The sequence below is a fragment of the Ciconia boyciana genome, chromosome 15 (genome assembly GCF_034638445.1).
Source record: "Ciconia boyciana chromosome 15, ASM3463844v1, whole genome shotgun sequence".
Classification (NCBI taxonomy): domain Eukaryota; kingdom Metazoa; phylum Chordata; class Aves; order Ciconiiformes; family Ciconiidae; genus Ciconia; species Ciconia boyciana.
The window spans coordinates 14,615,785-14,641,361 of NC_132948.1; the positions used below are offsets into that span (position 1 = coordinate 14,615,785).

Consider the following 25,577-nt stretch of genomic DNA (forward strand, 5'->3'; position numbering starts at 1 on the left):
AATTGGGGAAGAAGTTCTGTGTTGTCAAGGTGCTTAAGAACATCTTGTGGTTGATTGATATCTATGTATTTTTGTCTCATGTAGGAAAGGACGCTTTAGGGTGGTTTTAGCTTGAGCTGAATTGAATTGCTGGATTGGGTGTTTTTGGTTTTTTTTGCACATGGGCTCCTTCCCTTGTTGAGTTATTTCTCTGTGTTCCTCTGCCGCGCGTGCGGTGCCCCAGGGCTCTAGGGAATCTGAGCCTGGTTTTGCAACTCTTCCACATGGGGAACTGCTTCTAATTTTAGTGAAATTTCTGGGCATGGAACAGTTACACTTTCAATCCTTAAGAAAACATACCGTGACCAAGGATTGTGCTTATTGGCCTTAATCATACCTACTCTAGCTTTCATCTAGCTAGTCCCATTACCCTCAGCAGGAAAAGCAGCACTTTGCAGAGGTCGGCAGGTCCCACCTACTGAAATGTTTCCCGGAGCCCTTGGTAACTTCGTTTGTGCGCTGCGGTGCTCTTGGCTCCTACAGGAGGGAGATTAAAGCTGGAGTGGGTGCGTGTCCTGGCGTCACCTCTCCACAGCTCTGCACGCAGCCGTACCTTCTGCACGCTGCCTGCGGCGCGCTCCGGTTCCTTCCAATTTATGCAACTGCCAAGCTGACAGCTCCCGGGTGATACGCGCGGGGCATGAATACTTGCATCTTCTGCCTCAGTTTTGAACCCATTTGTGTCTCTCTTGCGCTCTCACCAGAGGGCACTGCACAACATGTTGCAGCCTAATAAATAACCTCTTAACCTGCTTAGCTGCTTTATGCTCAGTGGCATGTTTTACAGTGTTACCTGGAGTCCTTGAATGCTGGTTCCCATGGCAACCTGATATAGCATTTTTATTCTTTATTACTATCACTGTTTTATTGCTGCCTCGTTCAAATGTGCTGTCATCTTTATTTTGCCTTGGTGTGTGTGTGTGTGCGAGCCACAAATCTGTTTTTAAAAATTATATTATTAAACAATTTAGTGAATTTGGAAAAAAAATGATGATCTGTCACTGTCGATTTAATATTAAATGGAGAAGCACACCATAAATGGAAACAAACTAGAAAGAAAAAATAAACCAGCAACCCAAATATTAATACAGACAGCTTAGAATGTCTGATGGAGGCACAAATAGTTGCGTACAAGCAAATGAGTAGGAGAAATACTGCTTCTGTAGGGAAACATTATAGTCTTAATTTCGGTGAGAGGGCATACTGACAATGTCCAGATGTTATTAGGAGTGGGTTTTGGCCAAAGACGGTCATGGGAGCAAGGACCTAAATTATTTTAAGGTGAAGCTTGAAACATTTACAGAAGGAGCTGTAGAGCCCAATAGGGAACAGCCAGAAATTAAGCTGGTAATATGGATCCTTAATATGGATCAGGTTGTGGATAACTTGTTGTTTGCACCATATTTATGTTATGTTAATCCTACAGCTGATGTGCTGTGCTTCTCTGCAAGGGCCAAGAAAGATTTCTTCTTCTGGACTTGGTGATAACCGGGCTTTGGGAGTGGGGGCAGGAGAATCACCTTTGCTGAAGGACTGGAGGTGTGCTGGTCCTCCCAGCGATGCTGCAAGCTCCGCCATGCCTAAGATCAACTGTTGACAGATTTGGCGTTGGGAAGGAAGGTGGGATGCCTGCAGGTGGGATTAACAGGGACGCTCTGGGGAGGGTTTGCCTTCCTTCCTAGTGCAGGGCACAGTCCATTCCCTAGGATCGTTTGGGGATTCTACCTGATTTTTTTTTTTTTTCCTGTTGCAGGAGATAGTACCTGATAGAGGTAGAGGTTATGGGGGTTTGGAGGAGCTGAAATGCATTCCTTACAGGCCTCCTTAGGAGAGCTGCCAGGACTTGGGCAGGGTGCTAGCAGCTCCCTTAGGGCAGGGAAGAGCCGTGGGGCAGCCTGGCTCCCCGCAGGACCTGCCCCGCTGAAGCCTGGGTGGCAGGGGCTGTTTGGGGCCAGCTAATCACAGCCGACAGCAGGATGGGATTTTTCTTCAGGGCAAAGACTGCGTTTCTGGGAACGGCGAAGCAAACAGAGTTAAAGGCAGTGTGATCTTGTGCATACAGGAGCCAGCTGGCAAACCCCAGATAACAGATATCTTTCTAAGCACATGTTAGGAGCGGTGCTGTTTTCAATGGCTCCCTTGTACATGCTGTTGTCTTCCTTCCCTGTTCTAAGTATTAGGGGGCTGCTATAAAAATATTTGTTCTTTCTTAGCTCCTCTGTCTAAGTCACTCTTTCGTATCGACTGCTACTGTGCAGCTAAGCACGGCAGTAGGATATAAGTATCCCCTGTGCAGAGGGAGGATGTTGAAAGGACTGGGGTCAGGGCTGCCTCCTCGAGGGTGATCTTCTGTATTTAAGGAATGGAGAGGCATCATTTGGAAAGGTATAAATTATCTAGGACAGCACATAGAATTTTACAACCTGCACTTAAATCCTTCATTATATCTTGTGCCAGCAGCAAGGCAGATTCTGCAGCCTTTTCTAAGGACACTAACCTGGAGATTCAGATGCTTTGGAGGATGTGTGTGACCTTCCAGAAAAGTCTGAGATTTTTATTTCCCCCCTCTTCATTCTTTCAAATTCATCTCTTTTGGGGTGATGCTTTGTAGCAGGACAGGTTTGGCCTTGAGACTTTGGCAGGGAAATTTCTTCAAGGTGCTTGAAGTACACCCTTGTTCATCTCCAGAACACAAAGCTCCCAAAACAGATATAAACTGATCTGTAACTGGAAATTGGTCCTTGGGTGGGAAATTTAGGGAATGACTCTACCCAGGCAGAACAGCTTTTCTAAAACTAAAACATTTCTAGATTGCCAGACTGCTGATTATTAAGAAGAAACATAGGGAGAGCAGCATGGGGAAGATAATGGGTTTCAAGGAAGCGGATTTCGGTCAGCTCAGGACTACGGCCTTGGCAAGCTGCTTGGAGAGAAAAGGAAGTTTAGGAGAGTTGAAAGCTTCTTAGAGAAGCAAATGTAATGGCGCAAGTATGAACTCCCTTAATGGAGAGGACAGATGGGAAATGTAGTAAGAGATCACTTTAGCTAAATCACAGGCTCTTTAATGACCTGAAACTCAAAAGCAACATAAAAAAAATTGGAGAGTAGGTCAAACTATTGAGAACAATTTTAGCGTGAACATGCAAAGAAAAATGAGAAGGCCAAAGTCCAAATGAGCTACAATTGGCAAAAGACATAAAGGGCAGCCGGAGGGGTTTCTATAAATGTATTTGTAGCAAGAGCTGGGCCAGGGAATGAGTTAGTCCACTGCTCAGTGGAAGGGAAGAGTTCTCAAAAGATGGAAGTGAGAAGCAGAAGTGCCGAATGACTTTTGTATCCTTTCTGTTCTTCCCGGTAGGGTCAGCTGCAGCCGTGCAGCCAGCGCACTATCAGGAAAGAGGGAAAGAATAGGTTTGAATACTTAAGTTAGCAGAGCCTGGAGGAACTACCTCTGGGTAGTTAGAAAACGGGCTGAAGCGATTTCAGTGCCATTAGTGATAATCTTTGAAAATCTGTGGAGGACAAATAAGGCTTGAAAAGACTGGAGAAAAGAAAACTTAAGGAGATATCTTTCAAAAGGGGAGAAAGGGAGGAGCTGTAGGCTGGGAAGGCTGTAATGCCGAGAGATTTTTTTTTTCCAGAAAAATATGATAAAGATGATCAAGTTGTTTCTAAGCACGTAGAAGGCAGCAGTCGCTGGAAGAGCTGGAGACCTGCAGCTCACACAGTAGTCACTACTTCCATTAATACTTGGCTGACATACTGGAGAGCACAGTTACTCACTCTGCAGATCATGCTAAGCTGAGACAGGTACAAGCACAGCCGAGTTCAGGACTAGGATTCAGGGGGATCTGAAATAATAGAAATGGTCTGAAAAATATAGGTTACAGCTTAGCAGTGCTAAGCAAAGAAGGATTGAACAACTGTAAAAGACCAGAACTGGTCAGGTACCTGTTCTGCCAGAAATGATAAAAGAAAGTGTGCGTGGAGGGTTTTGGGATTACAGCAGATCACTAAATATCCCTGGATCTGCAATGCCATCTTCTTATAGGGCAAAAAAAAATCATCAGGATATAGAAATATGGTTTACTATAAAATATGCAAGGCATTCTGTTAATTTAATTTGGTTCTGGTGGTGGGTGCAGTATGTTTAGTTCTGAATGTCACTGTTCAAGGAGGATACTGGCTGTCAGAAGGGACATTAGGAAAACTTTGCAACAAGAAGGCTAGTTAAGCATGGGGACCAGTTTGCCTGTGGAGGCTGCAGTTGAAATGAAGCAAGAGTACCATCAAGTGATTTTTCAGCCCAAGATAAGATTTTTTTTTTTCTTAAAAAAAACCAAAAACCATCCTTTTACCTCATAGCAGAAAGCTGAGAGATTTATTCATGCCCAGGGAGTAGTAGTGGAAAGTAAATGAAAATACAGAATTCCAACTTAATTGGAAAAAGGAGAAGTTTTTTTGGACATGCAGTTAACCAGGTGAGACACAAGCTTTTGGGCATCTCATGGAAAGACTGTGTCCCTGTAAGCTGCTTTTTCTTTTTTTTGACCCCAGTTAGCCCAGCTGGCTAATACTAATAAGGGTCCAACTTCTCCCTGTAACTTTCATTTGCCTGGTATTGTTATGGTTGAAGCATCCGCAAAACTGTAAAATATTCTTGTGTTCTTTGTGTACTTGAAAGTTAAATTTTCTAATTTTATACTGTGGTTTGAATGTTAGTGAGACAGATCCCTAATTTAAATACTGCTGTTTTGCATGAAATGCTAAAGTACAGTGTCTGGAAATTCCTTGGTCCGTTGTTGATTTTTCATATCTCCTGTCTAGCTCTAAGGGTGCCTGAAGACCTATAAAAACATAACAACCCGAATAGACAGAAATTAATACCAAGTTCTTCAAAAGGGAAATGGAGAATATAAGTGGTGTCTGGGGTGACATCAACATTTGGATCCCCCTCCTTCAGTCTGAAATCAGGCTTAGGATGGAGATGAAATAGCATCCAAGAGTTTTCATGACAGGAAGAGTCTTCAGACATCAGAAGACTCTTTAATTATGGGCAGAGTGATTCATTCAGTGGTCGGCATCTGTATCTCATTAAAATATGAAATCCTTCACTGTTTCTCCTTTAAATATGAAGGTATCCCTGTTTTATCTTTTTTGGCTTAGCAGCGCTATATTTTATGTCAGATCATTGCAGCGTACCTTTCGAGTGAGCCTGAGTTATGTGCAGATTATTTAATGCTGAAAATGTTGAGCAAATGTAATTCACCTGTGTCGCGTTCTCCAGAATCTTTTCTCCTTCAGCAGCCAAGCGCAGCAGAAAAGCAGCTTGAAATGAAATTGGAGGATTAACTTCAAATTATTTAGGGAATGGGCGTAATCAATAAAAATAAGTTATTCTTTGTGTTTCTTCGTGCTGAGCCCTAATCAACAAGTGAGGATTTTCCTGAAGCAAACTATCTCGACAGGCCTAACCCAACTCCTTCTAAAAATGATGGGGGGAAAAAATCTCCCGTGGACTTCAATGGGAGCAGCCTGCTTTGAACTGACTTTTATTGTTGTGGGGAAATATGCATTTTGTCTGCAAGAGATTGGCCATAAATACCTGTGCAGATGAATACACGTGCAGCTTGGTACAGCGGTATGAGGGTCAGGCAAGATAATCGTAGGTGAAAGCCTTTCGTTACGCCTTTCTTTCCCCCACCCCACCAGAAATAAACTGCCAGGTATATTTTGGATCAATAAGGAGGATTTTCTGGCTAAAAGGGTCATCATAACTTGTCAGAAGTTCCCCATTTTTTCCACCATCTTGCTGTGACTTTTTAGATTTTTGGAAAGAGAGGGTGTGCAGACACACAGAATTTTACAACATATTAGAAGCAATTAAGTGTTTTCAGTTTCCTTACATCAGCTGTGATTAGTGCAGGGGCTTTCTACTCTACTGCGTCTTTCCAAAATGCATTAGGGCTGTCAGATGTAAATTGGGGGCATCAAAGCACTTTCTGCATAGGGTTATGAGCTGGTCTGTAGTGCAGATTGCTCTGAATTCTCCCAAATGTGTTCAGTGCCAAGCACAAATTGCATTTTAAAAGCAATATTTTGTTTGGCCAGAGTGTATTCATCTAACTGTATTCAGCAGCTGTGAGGTTAAATTCTGGTTTGCCAGTTGGCTTTAGGGTTTGAAAGAGAAACAGCAGCAACAGGTTTCTCAGCCTCGCCTGAGATAAAGTGACGCTGGAAAGAGTGGGAGAGGAGAGAGCGTGGAGATGCCTTAATTTATCAAGGGCAAGCACTTAGCCGCACAGCCGTTTGTTGCTCTTTGGTGGGTGTTATGATCTGCCCAGAAATACTGAAAAGAGGGAGAACTAGGTGGAAAGTTGGGACAAAAATATATAAGGAGCTGGAAAGAGGGCTGACTGCCAAAATCTGTGGTGTTACAGTTGGCCCCCAGCTTTGCTCCTTGCTTGTCTTGGCGCTCTAGTTGCAAGACAAATATATTTGTTTTACTGTTGTTCATGAAATCTGGCTGGCTGCATAGCAAATGGTGCTAAGCAGTAGGGAGACTTCATCTCATGAGTCATCTGTGAACAGGGAGTGGGACGGGAGGGTGATGATTTAGGTCATGCAGGCTGGGCCGCGAGGTTTTCGATGCTCTCTTTCATAAGCACTTAATCAGTAAGGAATGGCCACAGGATGAAGCCTTCTCTTCTGAAGACTGGGGCAGCAATGCTCTGCTGGTGTGGGGCTGGCTGATAAAGCAGAGAATTTGGGATGAACGATGAGTAGTTTCCTGCTGTCCCAAGGGGAAGCAGGTGTGGGGAGCAGGAGGAAGAACGGTCTGGTGATTACAGCATCCTCATTCAGGAGATTAAGTCTCCTCGAAGCAGCAAAGAGCTGAATTCAGTCTCCGAGCCTTGTTCTTTATCTGTGTAACAGAAATCACGCCAATGCCCAGCTTGCCAGAACACTGTGAGGATAAATCCACTGAGGACTTTGAAGTGCTCAGATAAATACCTGTGAGAGCACAGGGAGGCATTTGTGCTTGTATGAGGGATAAGTGCTTTATTAGTAATGACCCGGAAAGGACAGAGCTACTTGCAGGTATAGTAAGCACAAGCAAGTACCTCCTGTAGCTGACAGGCTCTTGGTATAAATCATTTGTGGAATAAATGACACAAGAGAATTCATGCTTCCTAGAGGAGAAGGAAAGAAGTCTCTGCTGAGCTTAATAAAAATGAAAATTGGGTAATGGATAATATGAGTCTAGAGGGGGTCACAGTCTGCTTGACAGGAGCTGTAAGGTCACAGATTAAGTAGGTGCCCAAGTCGGTTGCAGCAATATACAGGAGATTATTGAAGGAAGATGCATCCTGTGAATCATCTCTCCCACCAAACAGCAAGATCAGGGATAGCTGTAACTGTGGTTTTGCACAGCAGAATTAAGAGGAATTATTGCAGCTAAAAACTAACTGTGTATTTGACATCATGCCTTTAAAACAGCTGGGGTGGCTTCCAGGATCCTCCTCTTTTGAACTTTTGGAGGTCCCTGTAAAACGGGGCAGGAGGAGCTTGCCCTGTGCTGTGCCAGCCCCACGTCTCGTGAGCCCGAGGCCGTGCCTCCAGCATGGTCCCAGCTTACAGGGAGAGGCTCTCCAGCTCCCTCCCTCGTGCTTCCAGCCACAGGTTCCCTTGCCTCCTAGCTGCTAGCACGTGTGCTCGTAACTGCTGCAGAGAGCTCGACCAGCCAAAAGCTAACACGATTAAAAAAAAAAAAGGAATTAGTTTCTTTTGGGCTAATTTCCTGAATTGTCTCACCACTTAGTCATAAAGGTACTGGTGCAAGAGAGAAGGTGGGAGCATATGGCTGGGGGCAAAGGGAAGAGTGGGAATTGGTTAGCTTATAACTTCCATCAGCTAAAGCTGTCGTGGGACTGTCACGTCAGGGCTGTTACGGCTCTGTCTCCTTGAAATGGAAGAAATGCATCAAGCCGAGGTCAGGAGTTCCTTTCGCGTGTGGCAGCACACAGACCGCTGCTGCTCCGTGGTGCCGCTCTGTCTAATCTTTCCCCATGCGTCAGCGCTATCAGCATGCTTTTTGTATGGTGTGTTTCAGTAAAGGAGCATTGGAGGCAGCATCCTTCCCATGTTCTTCCAAAAACTGGGTCGGCTGGGGAGCAACAAGCCACTGCTTCTGCATTGCAGTGGCTGCAACCTAGAAGAGATACAGGAACATACCTGAACAAGTTCTGTTTGTGAAAAAGCATGAATTTTAGCTCATTAAAGCACAAAGCCTCCAAACGTTGTAAAGTTGAGGTCAGGAAGTAGCTGTAAATTGAGTGACGGGAAAGGAAACCCAATTAGCTGCTTGCTGTTTTTCCGGAGTTCCTGCATGGAGGTCATGCAGATGTTCGTCATAGCAAAAGGCCTCCAAGCTGGTGCAGTTCATCTCAATCGATACAGGCTTTCACTCTCCTGCAGTCATGTTCCCTGGCACTTACCTTTAACTGTAGAAAGAAATTATTTGAGAAAAGGCCTCTCTTCTGTATAGCTATTTTTTTCCCATTGTAATAGTTCAGTCGTCTTCTGCTAGTCTAATTCCTCCTACTCTCCAGAATTCACATTCTTCAGGCATATAACAACTGCTACCAGTTATTTTCCCCACTGTGATCACTGCAGAGCCAAGTTATACATCTCATGTTTTAGAAATTTTCTTTTAAAAATACGTTACTTCAGCTCCAGTAATAAGGTTTTTTTCTTCCAACAACTTTATTAGTGTCTAAAAGACAGGCCAATGTACAGAATTAAGATGCACTCATACCGGAGAGGTGCTGTTCTCTCCCTTCTCCGTGCAATGATGGCACGTCTGTAGCCAGCCAAAATTTTGCTCGCCTGGGCACTCTGCCTTGTCATGCTGCGTGCCCCTGCCTAGATTGCTCTTTCTCCTCACCACCCCGGAGGACTGTATATGCAAGATGCACTCGTAGTTCTTGAGACTCAAAGCCACGATCGGCTACCTCTTGTATTACTTTCCTGTGTTACTGTGTTGATAAGATGCTTGCTGGCCTGGTAATCTCACAGCTAAGCCCAGGGGTTTGCAATTCAAGAAGGAAACTTCACTATTACCCTGAAAACAGAAGCATAGAAGGAATTAATTTGGAAAGAGCTTCATGTAAAATTTTTATATGCCATCCTGCTGCCAACATATCTTGCCAATTGGGTGGTAGTAGCATGCTTTTTAACTTCTCTCTTTGTATACAAACAGGATGACTTAACCTCTTCCTCTTTATCCCTGAACAAAAGAAAAAGCTGATGATTTGAACAGATGTTTTGCAAATTGGTAGCTGGCTCATGGTGCAGTAGGGAAGCAGCGTGGTCTTTGAACAAAGCTTTATGTCATTTGCCCTTGGTGCTTCCTTTCTGTTTGCTGCCTCGTATTGTGCCTAAACGGGTCCCTTTTCCAAAGGACAGAGATCACAGTGAGAATCCAAAACAAGAGAAGTTCACAACAGGAAGAGCTGGTAGATTGTGCCTGATCGTGAACAGCCCTGTTGAGCCCTCAGGAGGACGGGAGAAACAGCATCCCAAGCCAAGATCTTGGGGATGGCAGTGGGAGAAGATGACTTGGGTACTAACGGCGGGAAGGCAGCGACGGAGAGGAGGGAAGGGATGGAGATTCAGGGACCTGGAAGTGCCCTGGACATGTGGTGTTGCCTGGACAGAGGGGGAATATGGAAAGGTCTTGGATCGGCACCAATGAGTGAGAATCAAAGCCTCTGCCAAGTCAGTTACAGTGGCCTGAACGGCTCCTCCTTTGTGCGGCGTGAGGAGGAAGCCAGGGCTCTCCTAGGCCTCCTTAATCCAAAGAAATTGCAGCAATTTAGCTACATCATTTTCTGAGTACACATAGTTAAACTGGTGTAGTCCGTTAGCATGAACACTCAAATTGGTTTAAGAGTGGCTGATATAGATCAAATATATTGGAACTAGCTAATTTGAGAGTGTCCATGCAAGGGGGTTACGCCAATTTAACATCATCAATTTAGACACCGGTAGTTGCATTAGTGCAGTGTTTGAATGCAAACTAATAGGGAGAGCAACTAGGAAACGGCTTGAAGAGGCATTTTTCACTGAAACAGTGTGTAGAGCTACTAAAACTAATAAAATCTTTGAGTTTTTATTTATAGCAGAAAATTGTGGTATCATCTCACAGGGATTTGATCTTTCTGGGGAAAGAAGGGATCTTAATTTTTTTTTTTTTTTTTTTTTTAAGAAAGAATAGGGGAAGTATGTAATTTATGTGTTTTATGCTTGTATCTCCTAAAATATTTCAGAAGCATTCTCCCAAAAATGCAAATCTTAAGACTCTGAGAGATGGATTTGGGTCTGGATGATGGTCAGGTGTCCCAGCATGTGGGATTATAGTCTAAAATGAAAAATTAAGTATAATATTTCTGCACACATGAGTGGTTGACATCCCTCAAGGTTGCTGTCATGCCTAACTAAAGTTGGTTTTTTATGCAATATATTTCTTTCTTCCTACACTTGAGATATCTCTTCCCTTCCTCCCCCTACTCCATGGTGTTACTGCGCTTCCCTAACTACAATTAAAATGTTGACACCTGGCTTGGCTCTGCAGATTAGGATTTGATTTTCTGTAATTATATGTTATCGCTCACATTCAGTAGCAATTTTACCTTCTGTACAGTATGATAACACTTATTAATTCAATAAAAGAAATCAATTCACAGGCAATTTCAAAATGTAACACCTTGGTAACTGAGTACTAACCAATCAGATTATGCGTCTGACATTGTGCCTTGTCATTTAATCAGTAATGGGTGATTGCAAAAGCAGATATATGTCAGATGTTAATTAAGAATAACACAGTTTGAGACCATAATGTTAGCAGTGCCTGTTTTGTTATGATGCTGTGCTGAATATAGCTAATATTTGACTTGCACTTAAGTATTATTTACAATAAATGGAACGATAAGGATATTTATTCTGTCTCTGTGTTCCGACAGATGTATTAAATTTTCTTTTTAATCAGTGGAACACACTGAGTGTTAATGGACCGCTGCACAGTACGTGTCTGTGTATGTGGGATGTGGAGGCGGTTTTGTTTATAGTGAAAAAGCTCCGTCTTATCTTCTAGAAAGTTATATAGTCTTGCTTTCCCATGGCTTTTTTTATCTTCTCGAAGTGTTTTACTTGGCATCTGCCAATCAACTCTTTCCATCAGGTTATTGTTACAGGGTTGAAAAATAAATGTGCAAGCCGTGGGCATGCACCACCTCTGAATCTGCTGAAACTCTTCCCCACCTCTCCCTCCCCGTCCCTTGCAACAGATACCAGGTGAAATGCGCTCTCCTTCACCGGTGACCCTGCCTGGAGACTACGTAACTGTGGGCAGGTAACTGGTATCTCCTTTCACTCCACCTACACTGGCCGCTTTCGCCCCTTCAGGACGTCTTCAAGCTCTAACCTCATGGTTATTCACAAGGCTTGAACCAGGGCCTGTTCCCCTCCTCGCTTTGGGCCTTCCCGGGGTCTGTTTGATCGGGGTTGACCACATCGTCTATCCTGATCTTCAGCTGCAGTTCAGGGCTGCTTGACGGGCACTCGGTGCCACCGACTCCCAGAGCTTTCACTGGCGACGAAGGACATGCAGGACCTGGCCCTTAATTTTATATTACTTTAAAGGCCCATTTGTTCTCTGTGATTAGGACCTATTAGTCCAGTTAAATTAAGATGAGAACAGGTGAAATATGCCTGAAACCGACATTTCAGCTTAGCCAAATGTTATCATGCTGACACAACCTTCCTTCCTGATTTGTAATTAAGTTAAAGCCAAGGCCACCAGCTATTAAACTCTACAAAGCAAACGTATAAGATGCAAGGAATCTCCAATAAAGTTGTAAACTTCAATTAGATGGCACCAGCCCAGGGTCCTGAGCTTTCATTGGACACTTACCTAATTTTATTATAACTGCAGCATCCTAAATGAGCAGCTCTGGGGCATAGTCTATTCATTTAACAGTACGCATATTCATTAAATCTTACAAGCTGGTATCAGAGTTTTGTTTTTAGCAACTTATTCATTGAAAGAGGGAGGCACATCCAGCGTTAGATCACTTATACTTTCTGTTTGGTAAACCATTTTCATTCAGAGCTTGCCTAAAATGTAGCAATTCCTATGAGCTGGGGTAAATTTTCCCATTAAAGTGATTCTCTAATGGCTGACGGAGCAACACGGAGCTTGTAAAACCATTTGCTATGAAATTTCAGCAAGGAAGGAGCTGTCTCTCTTGCCCCAAGATATCATTGATTTCAGGGAAGTGGAAGGATTGCAGGTGGAGATGGCAACAGTAGAGGTTTCCTACTATTTTTAACAATAGTCTCCTTTCCTCTCCCTCCATTTTACCAACGAACAAATGCAATGTTAGTTTCTCCAATTTTTTTTTTTTTTTTTTAAATCATACTTGGGTATTACCTTCTTTTCTTCTGCTGTGCTTTCCCAGAAGAAAAAGGTGCTTCAAAATCATGTTGGTCTGTGTAATTCTCTATATCATGATTTCATCCTCAGTATTCCAGGGTGAGTACTCGTTTTGGCTTCTCCTTTCATTATTGTTGCTCTATATAACTGAACCAGTCAGAACTTCAGTGATTTAAGCAGAGCTCTGAAAACTCGTATCCTCATGTGTGAATCTTGGCTTATTGCTTGAGTGGGGCTTTCTTGAACTTCTAAGGAAGCAGAGTGTTTATTTTCATATGTGCATGCCAGTAATGAAGCAATCCTATATTTTGCATTAACTAATGAGTGTATCTGGAGAGACCCCAAACCTTGGAAACTGTCAGTTTTTAAACCGTCTCGTTACGTCAAAGTTTAGGAAATACCTTGTCCCTTCAGGAGGTCTTGCTGTGCTGTGTTACGTATTTCTATAATGAAGAGATAATTATGACCTTAATTCTAGCTTGAAAAAGGATAACTTAAAAGTTTTTTGTCATGAGAATTTTCACCTCTAATTTGGATCTTACTGCAAGTTTTCTCAGTGTCCTTAAGAGGGTGAGAAAAGGTTTCTCTTGAGTAGCCGTTTTCTTTAGTCTACCTTCTGCTGCTTATCCTGTCTGGGCAGGGAGATCTGAGATGAGTAGTAAAGGTTCCCAAATTGCCCTTCCGCAGAAGGAAAGTGATCCTTACAAAATTTTGATGGATCGATCCATTTATCAAAACATCCACAGACTCCACACCCAGAATGGGGAAATGATAATAAATATTAGGTGTTGAGCTAAGAATGTAAAATTATCCCCCAGTAAATGTTTTTAATGAGTTACTGTATCTTAAGAGCTTTGGTTTTTCTGTGTGAATTTTCTTAAGGGAAGAAAAAGATTGCAAATACTGAGTTGGTTCAAGCTGGATTCTTTGACATAGACTCAGATCGTAATTTCTTTCTTCATTAGCTTTTTATTTCACAAGGTAAAGAGCAGCTACCCATTTCCTAGTCCATAGCATGGCAACTTGTAACAGTGCTTGGTTTTAACAGGGTCTGCTACTTGCGATGTACTTTGTAATCTGTACTGTCTTCAAAGGCAACTGCTAAAAAGAAGGGACCTGTTACAATAATGGAAAACAAACTTATTCTTAACCCTTTCCTTAGTGTTGATTTAGTGGTTCTACTGGCTAGGAATATGATCTATGACTTGAGGGGATCAGGACTGAACACCCAGTGAATATGTGTAAAATAAAGCATCCTACAGATGTGGTGGGCAGGGGCAGGGTAAACGACTGCCCCGACACCCGCACTGGTGGTGCGCCAGGAACGAGAGGGCTTTGCTTCCCATAGTTCCTCCTCTGAAACCGCCTGGGTGCAAAGCGTGACCTTGTTGTTTTCGTGGCAGGGTGTAATTGATAGATGAGTCGATACTGGAAATCATATGGAACTACTGAAATTAGGTCAAGCTGCTGGTTTGTCTGTGGTACGGGAGACTTCTGTTTATCCTTTAAAAAGGGATTCATAATGGGATTCTCTGCATGTTTGTGCATATTGAAGGAGAAGCAAATCATGGGCTGCAGGGTTTGATCAAGCTGGGACAGAACAGTGATTTTTTAAAAGGCAGTGCTGGCAGAAGCAGTGAAAATTTTATGAATGCACAAGTAACCTCATGTCACACAGGGATTATTCCTTTAATGTGTTTATGCCTTTATCAAGGATGGAATGGCTTTGTTGCCTAGCTATATAGCATTAACTTGCTACTATCTGAGAAATAATACCCATTAGTAAGTTCTGAGTTATGTATTTATTTCCCATGTTCCTTATCTGCTGTAAGTTGATATAAATCCTCCTCCCGCCAAATCAGAACATGGATGAGTTTCTTCTGGCAAAAACTGATAGTGCAGCTTGTCCTTTAGCTCTCAGGCCTCACGGGTTTAACATCAGTGGTTTGACCTCTTCCTGTTCAAAGGATAACGTGAGCGTTGCTATCTGTAGAGATGCATGATGACAGAGTAATCATGCTTCCTACTGAAGATTACCATGCTTTTGGCAGTCACAGATAAACTCAGCCTCACAAACTCAGCATAATGACATTATGTATAACTGGTTTCTATTTAAGAAAAAAAAAGGGGGGGGGATAGTAATAGAGATAAATGTGCCGAAGGTCAGAGCTAGAGGTAGAACTTGACTCCGTGTCGTGTGTGCTAACCCCAGGGCTGTCCTGTCTGCTGGATGACCGTCTTGTGTTTTGCTGGATAACAGATGTCCTGGAGAATTAGGGATCGCTGTCATGGGCCTGATGGCAAGAGTCCAATCTGCTCTTTGACACGGAGGCTTTGCCTCTATTATGTCTCCATATGTGTATTTTCCTGCCCAGGGGTTTTATGGAAATGATTGCTGGACACTGAGATGAGTGAACCTCCTCAAGGTCACTTTGTCCCGTGCGTAGGTAGTGTCACATTGCCACCCTTGCAGTGGGTCACTAATCGAGTCTTCATAAAGCTACATGGTGAAAAACAAGGATTGCAGAGCTGGAGGTCTTCACCCAGCAGGACCTATACATGCCAGTGAAACTGGAACTCAACATAAAGACATTTAGAAAACACTTTAAATACATGTATTCCTTTCTTATATTTAAATTTGACTACCATATATGACAAGTTTAGCTCAGTAGTTTCATGGCCACTAAGAAGGTTCACTAAGTTTGGGGAGCTGTCTGTCCTGTATCAGTTGTACTGACTTAAGTAACACACGTAATCAGTTAGAAGGCAAGTAAAATTTTGACCTGTAATAAGCTCTGCACTTCAACAAATAACATTTCAAGACTTCAGCATTTTCAAATAGATTTGGAAGGATACAATATAGATCTTAAAATGCATGGTTGATTTAGTTTAAGCTGTGATATTAAGGATGGATAAAACCAGAAATAAGCTCTCACTTTCAAGGTCATTATTTCTCAGTTCTAGGTCGTTTGATATATTTGCCAGCATACTGCAGGCTCTGAGAGCTGAGTAGATGCTTATCCATGGTAACAGCTTTACTTTACCCCACCCAGTATTGCTGCTGATTGGTAGAGTAAAACCGGGCTTTCAACCACGATGTAGGGATACAGAGACACTTAATGGCAAAACTGGAATCTCTCTGTGAAGCATGAGATTTGTCAAAGAATACTGTAAATTTTTAACACACTAGTTCAAACTGGTTCTTTATCACCTGGTTTCTCTATGGAAATCAGAAATCCATCATAGCACCAAAGCACTTCATTTTCAGGCAGTCTGTAGGTCTCTTGAGCAGATGGGAGAAACTTGGATTGAATTAAAACCATCTTGTGAAAGGTGGTCATTGTCCTACTCTGTGTGTGTTTCCCGAATTGACTTAGGAGGATGTTTAGGAGAAGAGGGAAAGGACTTCATATTGTAAGTTGTCATCCTGGGAACATAATCAGTGGGGTACTTCTTTCTTTAAGGGAGCTGTACTCCAGAGTTCATCAGATAATTAAAATTAGTCCTCAAAATGCTGACCATTGCGTAACTATTCCTGTCTCAGCCATGCAAGGAATCTCTCTCCTGCCTTTCTGCTAGCACCCCTTCTTCCATTTCACTTACCCTTCCTATCTGTCATGCTCTGCAGCAGTGCGTCATTGCTGAGATCTCAGTATGTTGCTGAGAAGATAAAGGGATTCTGGAAGACCCCGGGGAAAAATGCCTGGGGATGAGAAATGGTATGGCACTTGGTAGGTTACAGCAGTAAGTAGATTACAGGATGGGTCATTTGCTGTGGAGTACCTACTGCAGAAGCTATCCCCTACTTAGGTCCCACTTAAGTCTTTACAGTGAGGCTTTCCGAGGTCTTAACTGGTGTGTAAACCTTGTGCTGGTCCTCTGCACGCAGCTGTAGTTAATCCCAAAAGCGTGTTCCAGGTTGTTCTTCTCATCAGAAATGTGGGGAGAAAGCAATTTTGTGGGAAGATCGGGGAAGGCTCTGCATTCCCATGCATGACAGCAGCCCTGCAGTTTCCAGGCTGTGTGGGGAAGGAAGAAGGGTGGTGGCTGGGGGGAGGTTTAGGAGAGCAGCAGCAAAGTTAAATCACTTCAGCTCTTCTTAGGGCTGTAGCTAAAACTTTCAGAGATTTGAAGTTCATATGACCAATCTGAGAGACTCTCCTGCCAAATTATGTGATGAAAACCAGAGCCGATGATGTCAAGGCTCTCTTACAGATGTCGCCTGCACAACCACCACCGCTCTTGGACTGATCGTAGGGAATTAAAGAGCCTTCGCAGCGGCTAAGCAGGGGTGTGCGTCTTTCATAGAACCACAAGCTGCTTACGTGGTTTATGTTTCCATGGTATATCAGGAACAAAGAAGCCCGGGTACAAAGCCTGCTTGAAAATTGATCCTCAGTGAAATGGGAATTTACAAATGTGGCGTGTTCTTCTCAAAAATAAAATTGAGCTTTACCCATATTACTATTAAAGTATAAAGCTTTAATTATGCCCCGAATCCACTGCTTTAGCTGGGGGGCTCACATGATTAGCAGCAAGAAAAAAAAAAAAGGCATCTGGAGAGGCTGTGTGGTGCCGTGTTTTCCCATATGTGAAATTTTATACAGTACAAATTATTAAACACCAAACCTCCGGAGAAAGATTGTAATGAAAAATTTAGCACTCCCCCATCAGGTTGTGACTAATTTGCCTTCTGACTAGATCTGAAAGAACGGAGGGCTGTGCTGGGGGTAATCCTTGATGAGTAGCTGGCAAGAAGAAACAAGTATTATTATAACATAGTGCAACAGGAGCAGCGGTGCGACGCTTCTGTAGCTAGCCTCACTGAGAGGCAGTTAAGGTAAAAATAAAGAAAAAATAAATCGCCACTTTCAATCCAGGTTTGCGGGAGCATATCCCGTTCTTTCTGTTTTTATTTTGGCCTCGAGCTCCCAATTTTCATCTTGCAACACTTCTTTGTAATAAAGATGTACCCTAGAGAGGAGACCTGGAGCGGACGTGGTCTGGCTTGTGCGTTGGGCGGTCCTGTCTCGTTCAGGCGTGTGGGCATAGACACATCTTCTCTCACACATGGGCTCGCACCTTCCCCCTGCCCTTCTGCCACTAGCACCTATTCCCCAGCGCGGGGGAAGCTGCCCGCAGCACACCGCACTCAGACCCTGAAACGTTCAACCGTGCGCGCTCTGGGGCTTCAGATGTGAGAGCAGGAGCAGCTGCTGAGGAAGCCCGATGGCACCAAGCGCTGGCACGGCTGGGCCGCAGGTTCCCCCCTTCTCAGCCTCCTGCGCTCTGAGCGCAGAAACGTGGGAGATGGGGCGGCTTCTGGCATGCGAGAGCTGCGTTTTAAGTATCTGCACAGATGGGGTGCTCTTCTGAAATACACCATCAGGCTATGACTGAGAGGCACGTCAAATCCGTGCCACTGCTTGTCCTGACCACAGATGCCAGTGGTCCACTCAGTAGTGCCAGCAACTGTTCCCCAGGAGATTGTGATAGGGTTTATAAAAATATGCGGCAAGTGGTGGAATGTGCCTCCACCTGTTTTATATTTTTGTTTGTAGAACAATATTAGTAAGCATTATCTTTAAAATTGTTTATGAAGAGTTTCCCTGGATTTTTTGTAGCATTTTGCAGGCGTGTATTGGCTCGATAGGTCAAGCAAAAGGATGCTAAAGCTAGCCTAGTGTGACCGAAGGCACCCACTGTGTGATTCTCTGTGATTAAGTGTCGTTACATTGTGCTAGGTGGTTATTACAATTAAATTCTTCCTTGCTAGAGCGGCCTGCGTCATCGCGATTGTCACCGTGGGAGAGCTGATGCTGTTGCAGCAATAGGCTGGGTACTCCGAGGGCACCTGCCCTTTTCTGGCCTCTTTTCTCCATGTTTCTTGCTAACAAAAGAAGGGCCCTGTGTGACCTCATGGGCAGTTTATAATGCCTTGTCATAGCTGGAACATGCTTTTAACAACAGAGAAGTGACCTTGTCACATGCACCGTGTCCACTGAGAAAGCCCCTGAATATCCCCAGTTTCCTGGAGGAAGAACTTCCCCCACCATCCACAAGTTCATATTTGTGCCTGAGGGCCAGGGATCGGTTTTGCTTGGATGCTTCAGAAGGAAAGGGCTGTAGGCACAAAAACTCCTCTCCTCACTGAGTCAATCTAAAATCCAGATTTTACAGTCTAAGTCCAAGAAAACTCAGCATCGGCAGATTGCTCTCGGCCCCTGCCTGGCAGGGTGTTGATTAATAATTTGAACCTGCAAATCCTGTTTCAACTTCTGTGAAATCTAAATTGTCCATCTGAGGCTTGCTTCTTTCAAAACAATTCTACTGTGATTTTCACTGCTAGCATAATTCTTTGCAAAATAGATAACCCTGTCAGTGGCAAAGCTGTGCTGCACACCTGGAAGGCAGCACAGCTGCCGGAGTGCTGGTGTACAAATGTGGAGAGCAGGCGATAACTGGAGAAGATCAGAATTTAAACTGAGTTTGGTTCAGCTATATCCAGCTATATTCTGCTTCCTTTGCGCTATACCATATAGATCTGTCTGTTTCAGGAGATTTTTTTATTATTATTATTTTTAAGGCTGAAATTTTGAGGGTAGAACATGAGAGATTGGAATCTTGACGCCTTTAGGAATCAAGGTACCTGAGGCACTTCAGAAAATCTCAGCTTTAGGACTCACCAGAAGATAATGGTGCAGCCACTTATTCGCTGAATAGAAGCAAGTCACTGTTTGATCCTGCTCCTGCTGCTGCATTCTCCATGTGGGCAGAAGGAGCTGGTTTTTGGGGATAAACCAACAGGGGTTTCTGTGAGATGAGTTACGGGCTTTTCCACAGGTGGGCTGCGAGGTGGGAGCGTGCTGCTCCTGCTAGCTGCATGGGGTTTAGGAAGGATAATACCAAATGTTGACAAACATAGCATAGTTTGTGAACCTACCTTGTTACGCGATGCTTTCATGTTTTATGTTTAGCTACTCTGTTTCCATTTTGGCTCCTTTTTTTATGGTTTCCGGGAAAGAATATAATTTTATTCTTGTATCAGTGCAAATCCATAGTAATTCTGTTAATGAAAGAAAAAAAAAAAGCCAACTGGTTTTAGAAACTGTGAGAAAAAGAATCACCTCTGGTGTTTTTGAAAAGGACCTTGTTTGCCCAGTAATTCAATATTGCTCTATCATCTCAATAATGAGAGTTCAGCTCATAATGGCAGCACATTACAAGAAAGGCTGTACAATTTAAACATGTTGTAAATCCAACTAATAAGTATAAATTGATTTTTAAGGGGAAAAAATGTGCACAAAACTAGTCTTCTACCATATGTTTCAACTCTACCAGAAACCTTACTTGAATGGTATTTCAATGTGCTTTACCTATTGTGTTGCAAACTTTTTCAGACTCTGTCAGTTGTACTAAAGCTTTTAAAATACAGATGGTGGTAAAATCCCCAGTGGAAAACAGACTTTTATTTCAAACTTCAGTTCTGTTTTTTTCTCTTCTAGTTCATAGCAGATTTTGACAGATCAGAAGAAATATTCACAGCTTGATGCAGCTGGATTCTTCTTTGGCATGAGCAGAAACATCTGGCCCCAAAACAGTGCATTTTACCAAAGGGCCGAAATACATGCACATGCATCTGTTGTGCTAATATATTTTCCTGTGAACTCAGATGTTAATTGTTTTGTTTTGCCGAGACAACAGCGTTGGTTCAGTGAATAAGATTGTTTCCTTTAGCCTTCTGTTAATGGTTTCCTTTAGCAGTAATATTGTTTTAAATAGGAAACTGTCAGGTACATTGTGAATAGCAGTAAGGTGAAGTGTTTTGAGCAAGGATATTTATAGTGCAATGGTATCTAGACATGTACTGTTATATGGAATTTGTATATCGACTGAGACAACTATTAGCACAAAAGCTCCACGTGAGACCAGTTTTACATCTCTAGGAGAGATGTTCAGGTTTTGCATCATAATTTTAGAGGCTTTTGCCATTCCCATTTTGCTACTTCTAGTGTCCTCTTGCTGCTCATCCACTGGCAGCAACAAGGGAACATGAAAGATCTGAATAATTAGTTGGTTATCTAGCTCTACCCGTAGTTCTGCCTTGGTGAATTTTGTTATTCTGGGCTTTGTTCCTCCTCCCACGCTCGCTCTTACAGAAAGAGCTACAGTTTAGAGAAGTCCTTTTGCTGACTTTTGGTCTCTGGATTGAGCTTTCAGTTTTGTTCCGCCTGCTTAGAGCAGCTCTGGGCCCCACTGCTGCTTGTAAAGATCCCGTGGTGTGACAGACCTTGATCATTTCCCAAATCTGTACCCAAGGTACTTTGAAGCCTCCTGCCTTCAGGCAGCACTCAGACACCGGTCTTTCTGCCCAAAGTAAAACCTCACTGTCCCATGTATCAAGAGCAGTCCTGAATCCCATCGTATCTTCCCAGGAGCGAAGGCGCGCTCCCTTACCCCTCTTCTACAAAACCTTCCTATCTGATGGCTTCATTTTTTCACGCTCTATCTCTGTGCCTCTTTTTACTAAAATATTTCCTGTGGAGGTGCAGGGTTTCCATGCAGTGTCCAAAAAAGCAGCAATTCCTTTTTTTTTTTTGCTTTCTCAGCAAGCTCTACTCTGTTAACATTATACTTACTTTCTAAGAAATATTTACTTACACATCATCCAGGGAGAATGATTTTGTGGTTAAGATGCAAGATGGTTGCTATTAAAAGCTGCAGTGCTTTTAGCCATCCAATTTTCTCTATAGTTGTAGTCCTAGCCTTATCCCAGGTCCATTGCTTGACGTTCCCGAAGTCGTCTGATCTTTTCATTCCTTCTGAGAAACTGGGACAATAATACTACCCACTGCACATCCTTGCTGTTTAAACTTGATGGGTGTTTGCAGAGTATCTGGAGAACCTCTCAGGAAATATTAGTAGGATCATTAATAAATGCATCTTGCTATTACTATGTTATCCTCTAAGGTGCTGTTTGTATAACTCTCGACTTTCCCACTGAACAAGTAGAGAAAACAGATGCTTATTACTGTTTAAAATACCTTTCTGCACCAAATGTGACAAGGAAGATAAGCGTTTCCTGCAGCTAAGACCATTCTTAAGGGAAGGACTGCAGCAGTCTAACTTAACTGGGCTGTTACTTCAATTTTGCTTTAACAGTTGCTTGTTCCAGTTCAAGTTAGACTGATTCATAACTTATTTAACCTGAACAAAACTAAGGTTTGGCTTAAAGCTCGATAAGCATGCTGTACACCATTGACAGCAGTTTAGATCAGCTTCAAATCAGGCTTTTAGTTAAACTAGAGGACTTGTTTATTTTGGTGCTTGACAAGCCTTTGTGCCCTCTGTGCAACGATGCAGGCGCAATGGCTTGCGTTTCTCTGGGCCTGCCTTAGGCAGGATTCCCCTCCTCTGAACCCAGCCCATCCCCAAGCACAGCCTGACTCCTTTCGGAAAGGCACCAGCGCAGCTTTGCTCTCCAGAACCAGTGAGGAGAGGATGTCTCACCTCACAGGGAGCAATTCAGGCCAGCTGGATAACCTTCAGTGCACGGCGTGAGTATCTGCCTCGTGGTTACTCTGCAGTTTGCCCTTTCAGCCGTATCAGGGTGCAGTTTACACATTTGGAGGATCATGGCCTTCCAGCTGCAGGGAGAGGATTACTCTTCAGCAGAGCATTCTAGTGTGGTTTGGGGTTTTTTTTCTTCTTTTTTGTCTGTAACCATCATAAGAATGATCTGAGCCAAACAGTTTGGGGTTGGATTTTGGAGGCGTACAAGTCAGGAAGAGCGCTCAGAACAAGGACACTTGAGTTAGCTTTTCTGCTATGACAGAAGACACAGTATGAAATTGAGATCCTGTTTTTCGCTCTAAGCTACAGTGTTTCAGCCAGTCCTTTTGCATCTGAGAAATTTTAAAAACTATGGTTGTAGGGAAAACATAGTTAGTGCCAAGCCGCTCTTGTGCTGCACATCACGAGAGTACAGTATAGGCCAACAAGAAGCATTTTCCTCCCCCATAAATTGATGCAGTCTGTGTTATGTAGGAAGAAGGTAGGGCAGGCTCCCGGTCCATCTTTACTGAGCTTTCTGTGCTTTCTTTACTTCCTTGGATCTTTGAGTAATGCACTGTGTCCCTTGATGATAGCAAGTGTCAACCAGCTATTTCACAGAGCTCTGGGCTTAGCCTAACAGCAGTGCTGCCTTCTAAAGAGCTGCTTCCAGTTCCTCAGCTGCGAATGTTAATCTCAAAGTTCAGTGATCATTAGCTAAAATAATTGTCACCCCTTTTTAGTTATTCAGGGCTGAAAATTACCAAAGGGCTTCACCTTAGTTGCTTCGGCTGTAATTATTCTTAGATTTTTGTTTTCTTCAGGATGTTGAACAGCAAACAGGATGTCCCCTGGGCATTTAGAGGAAATTGCTTCTGTGTTTGTGGAGCTGGCTGTGCTTCCTCTGGTAGTTATAACACTGTTTTCTCAAATCAAAAAACTTGCAGTGGTGGTGTAGGATCTCATGGCCTTACTGAAAGTTTCCTTGACAACACTAATGTCTTGACCGATCACAACGGGTGACCACAACCAGACAGCAAGGATGTTTCAGACTGCCTCTGCTTCAAGTGCAGAGCCAGGGACCTGCTTTCCAGACCTGCAGAAGTGTAAGGTTTGCTCTGATTTTTGCCAGAATGGCTTGGTTCATCTGCTAGGGCAGGGAGCCTGAAGAAAATGGCTCTGATTCTTGTTGGGACTTACTGAAGGAGCTGTGGTTAGCTTTCCATTGCCTGTGGGTGGCGAGGGACCGATGGCAGGGGGATGATGACCTCTGCCAGGAAAAGGACAGGTCCCAGAAAGTCTAGACAGAGTGGAAGTAGGGGCTTGGTAGAGTTTGAGTTAGCAATAATAGCAAATCGTGTGTCTGACTAGAACAAGGTAGAAGTTGGAATAAAAATATGCAGGGTGGTGTGCATGGGGGTTTTCTCTGCTTTGCTAAATTCTCATCGCAGCTCGTGCCAACCATCCATCAGTTCCCTCTGCATCGAAGTGGTGGTTCTCTGGCCTTTAATGCCAGCTTTTCCCCCAGCTGCTGGAGCTTGAGCCTTGCTGCTAGCTGTTACGGGGTCTTCAGAAATAACAGGAGGAGGTAATGAAAATCAGTTCAAGGATGTGATTGTGGGCTGGTTTGCAGAACGGCTGAAAACACACAATATTAGGCCTGATCCTGTGTATGCAAAAGACTGTCTGCTATCTCCTGTGATTTAAACTACACCACCATAGCTTAACCTTACACCAGTGCTGGGCAAAAAAACTGGTTGGGTCTCTGGTTGGTGTCCGTTTCTGCTACGTGTGAGTTCCCTGTTGCGATGAACTGAGGCCAGCGCGTGACCGTACTGCCGAGGGTAGGGTACGAGCTCGCGGCTGTGGCTGTGTCTGCTCAGAGCTGTGATCTTTGACAGCAGTTTCTGCGAAATTCATCATTCCCTGGGCAGTCTTTGTATTTATTTATTTACTTTGTTTCTTTTCTTCTTTCACTTTAGTTTATTAATTGCATTTGTGGCTTTATCTGGAAAAAATTGCATGCAATTCATGCATGCCTACAGTAGCATATGTTTTATATATTGGGTTTATAGGGATGGTACTCATTCCTGAATTAATTTGAACAGCAAATTGTTGTTGTATCTGCACACAGTATGTATTTTCTTTTTTTAACATGTATTATATGACACACATCTGGTGGTGTTTTAATTGTGTTATTGTGGTGCCTCTGAGTCTTAGTAATGAATTTGAAACCCTACTGTACTAAGCATGGGTTTTTCACATGGGACACTTGGAGGGTTTGAGTGAATTGTTGAGCGAGAATGTGGATGCTTTTGTCACTGCCTTGAACTGCGGACAAGAACCCACAGGGTTTGCAGGCTGCCATCAATCAGCATCAGGGTGGTAACTTTTGTTCCCAGCTCTAAGTAAGGAGGGATCTGCAGTGCGTCACACCTGGATAGCTGCTGGCAATTTTTGCTTTGTTTAATGGCAGTTTGATTGATCTCTGTGGTCCTTGTAAGAAGGACTTGGAGCAATTCAGGACAACTATCCAAGTTTGTACCGCAGGTTAGACTGTAGCTGCCACGGGTTGTCAGTTCAGAAGAGCTTTGCCTTGCTGTCTACTGGGGAGGCTGCAGACCAAGCCAGCCTTCCAAGATCATTCCTGTCCATGCTGTATCCGAGAGAAAGTGGCCTCTCTTCCCTTGCTCAGGGATTGGATTAGTTCCCTTTGGTTGCAGCATTACGCTGGAGGATCATACGGAGGTGCTTGTCCACTGTGACCCCCCCAGCTTTTCCCGAGCGAGCGGCTCTGTTCAGCCGTGTAGTCTCTCTTCTCTAGCAGCTGCAGGCGGCCGCCTTTGTTCCTCGTAATCGTAGTGCAGCTCTGCTTTGGGATATGTTTTGTCTAACGAGGTGTGTTTTACAAGGAATCCAAGCTGCTGCCTAAAACTGCCTTCCCTTCCTCTTCCTTATTTATTTCTAAACAGGTATTTTTGGCATGTATGAATTTTATCTGCAGTGGCTTTGGTAATATTTTTTTGCACATATTGATGGAACTACGTATTGATGGAATAACTGCAAGTCTCGTTTAAGTCCTTTCACCTTCTGTAGCAATCATTGATGATTATTTATTGACACTACTTTTTGAGAACCTAGCCGATATGTTCCCCACTTAAAATATTCTTTATGGATATTTATACAGCACTAATTTTTAACACGACGTCTTGTAGTATAAGTGTATTAAGAACCCTAAAGGTATCACATTTATCTAGTTCCCTTTTCAACAAAACTTATCAAAGAAAGGAAACCAGGCTTATTCAAGAAGATTAATTTTCCAGAAAACCTTGTTGACTGAAATAGTTTAATTCAGTCAATTTAACCCAGTATTGGGTTTTTTCCTTCTTCTGCTCAAGCCTAGTATCATGGCAGTGTGCCTAGAGCTGCCCAGCCAGTCCTGGTTGCTCCTTTGAAATAGTTCTCCAATACTTGTCGTCTTTCAGTTTTC

At 43.3% G+C, this 25,577-nt stretch overlaps 1 protein-coding gene across 18 annotated transcripts in view; it reads left to right on the forward strand.

Annotated features, from left to right (window-relative positions):
• FBRSL1 (fibrosin like 1) overlaps window positions 1–25,577 on the forward strand; it is a 555,468-nt gene that overhangs the window by 210,009 nt on the left and 319,882 nt on the right. The gene's annotated exons all lie outside the window — the stretch shown is intronic.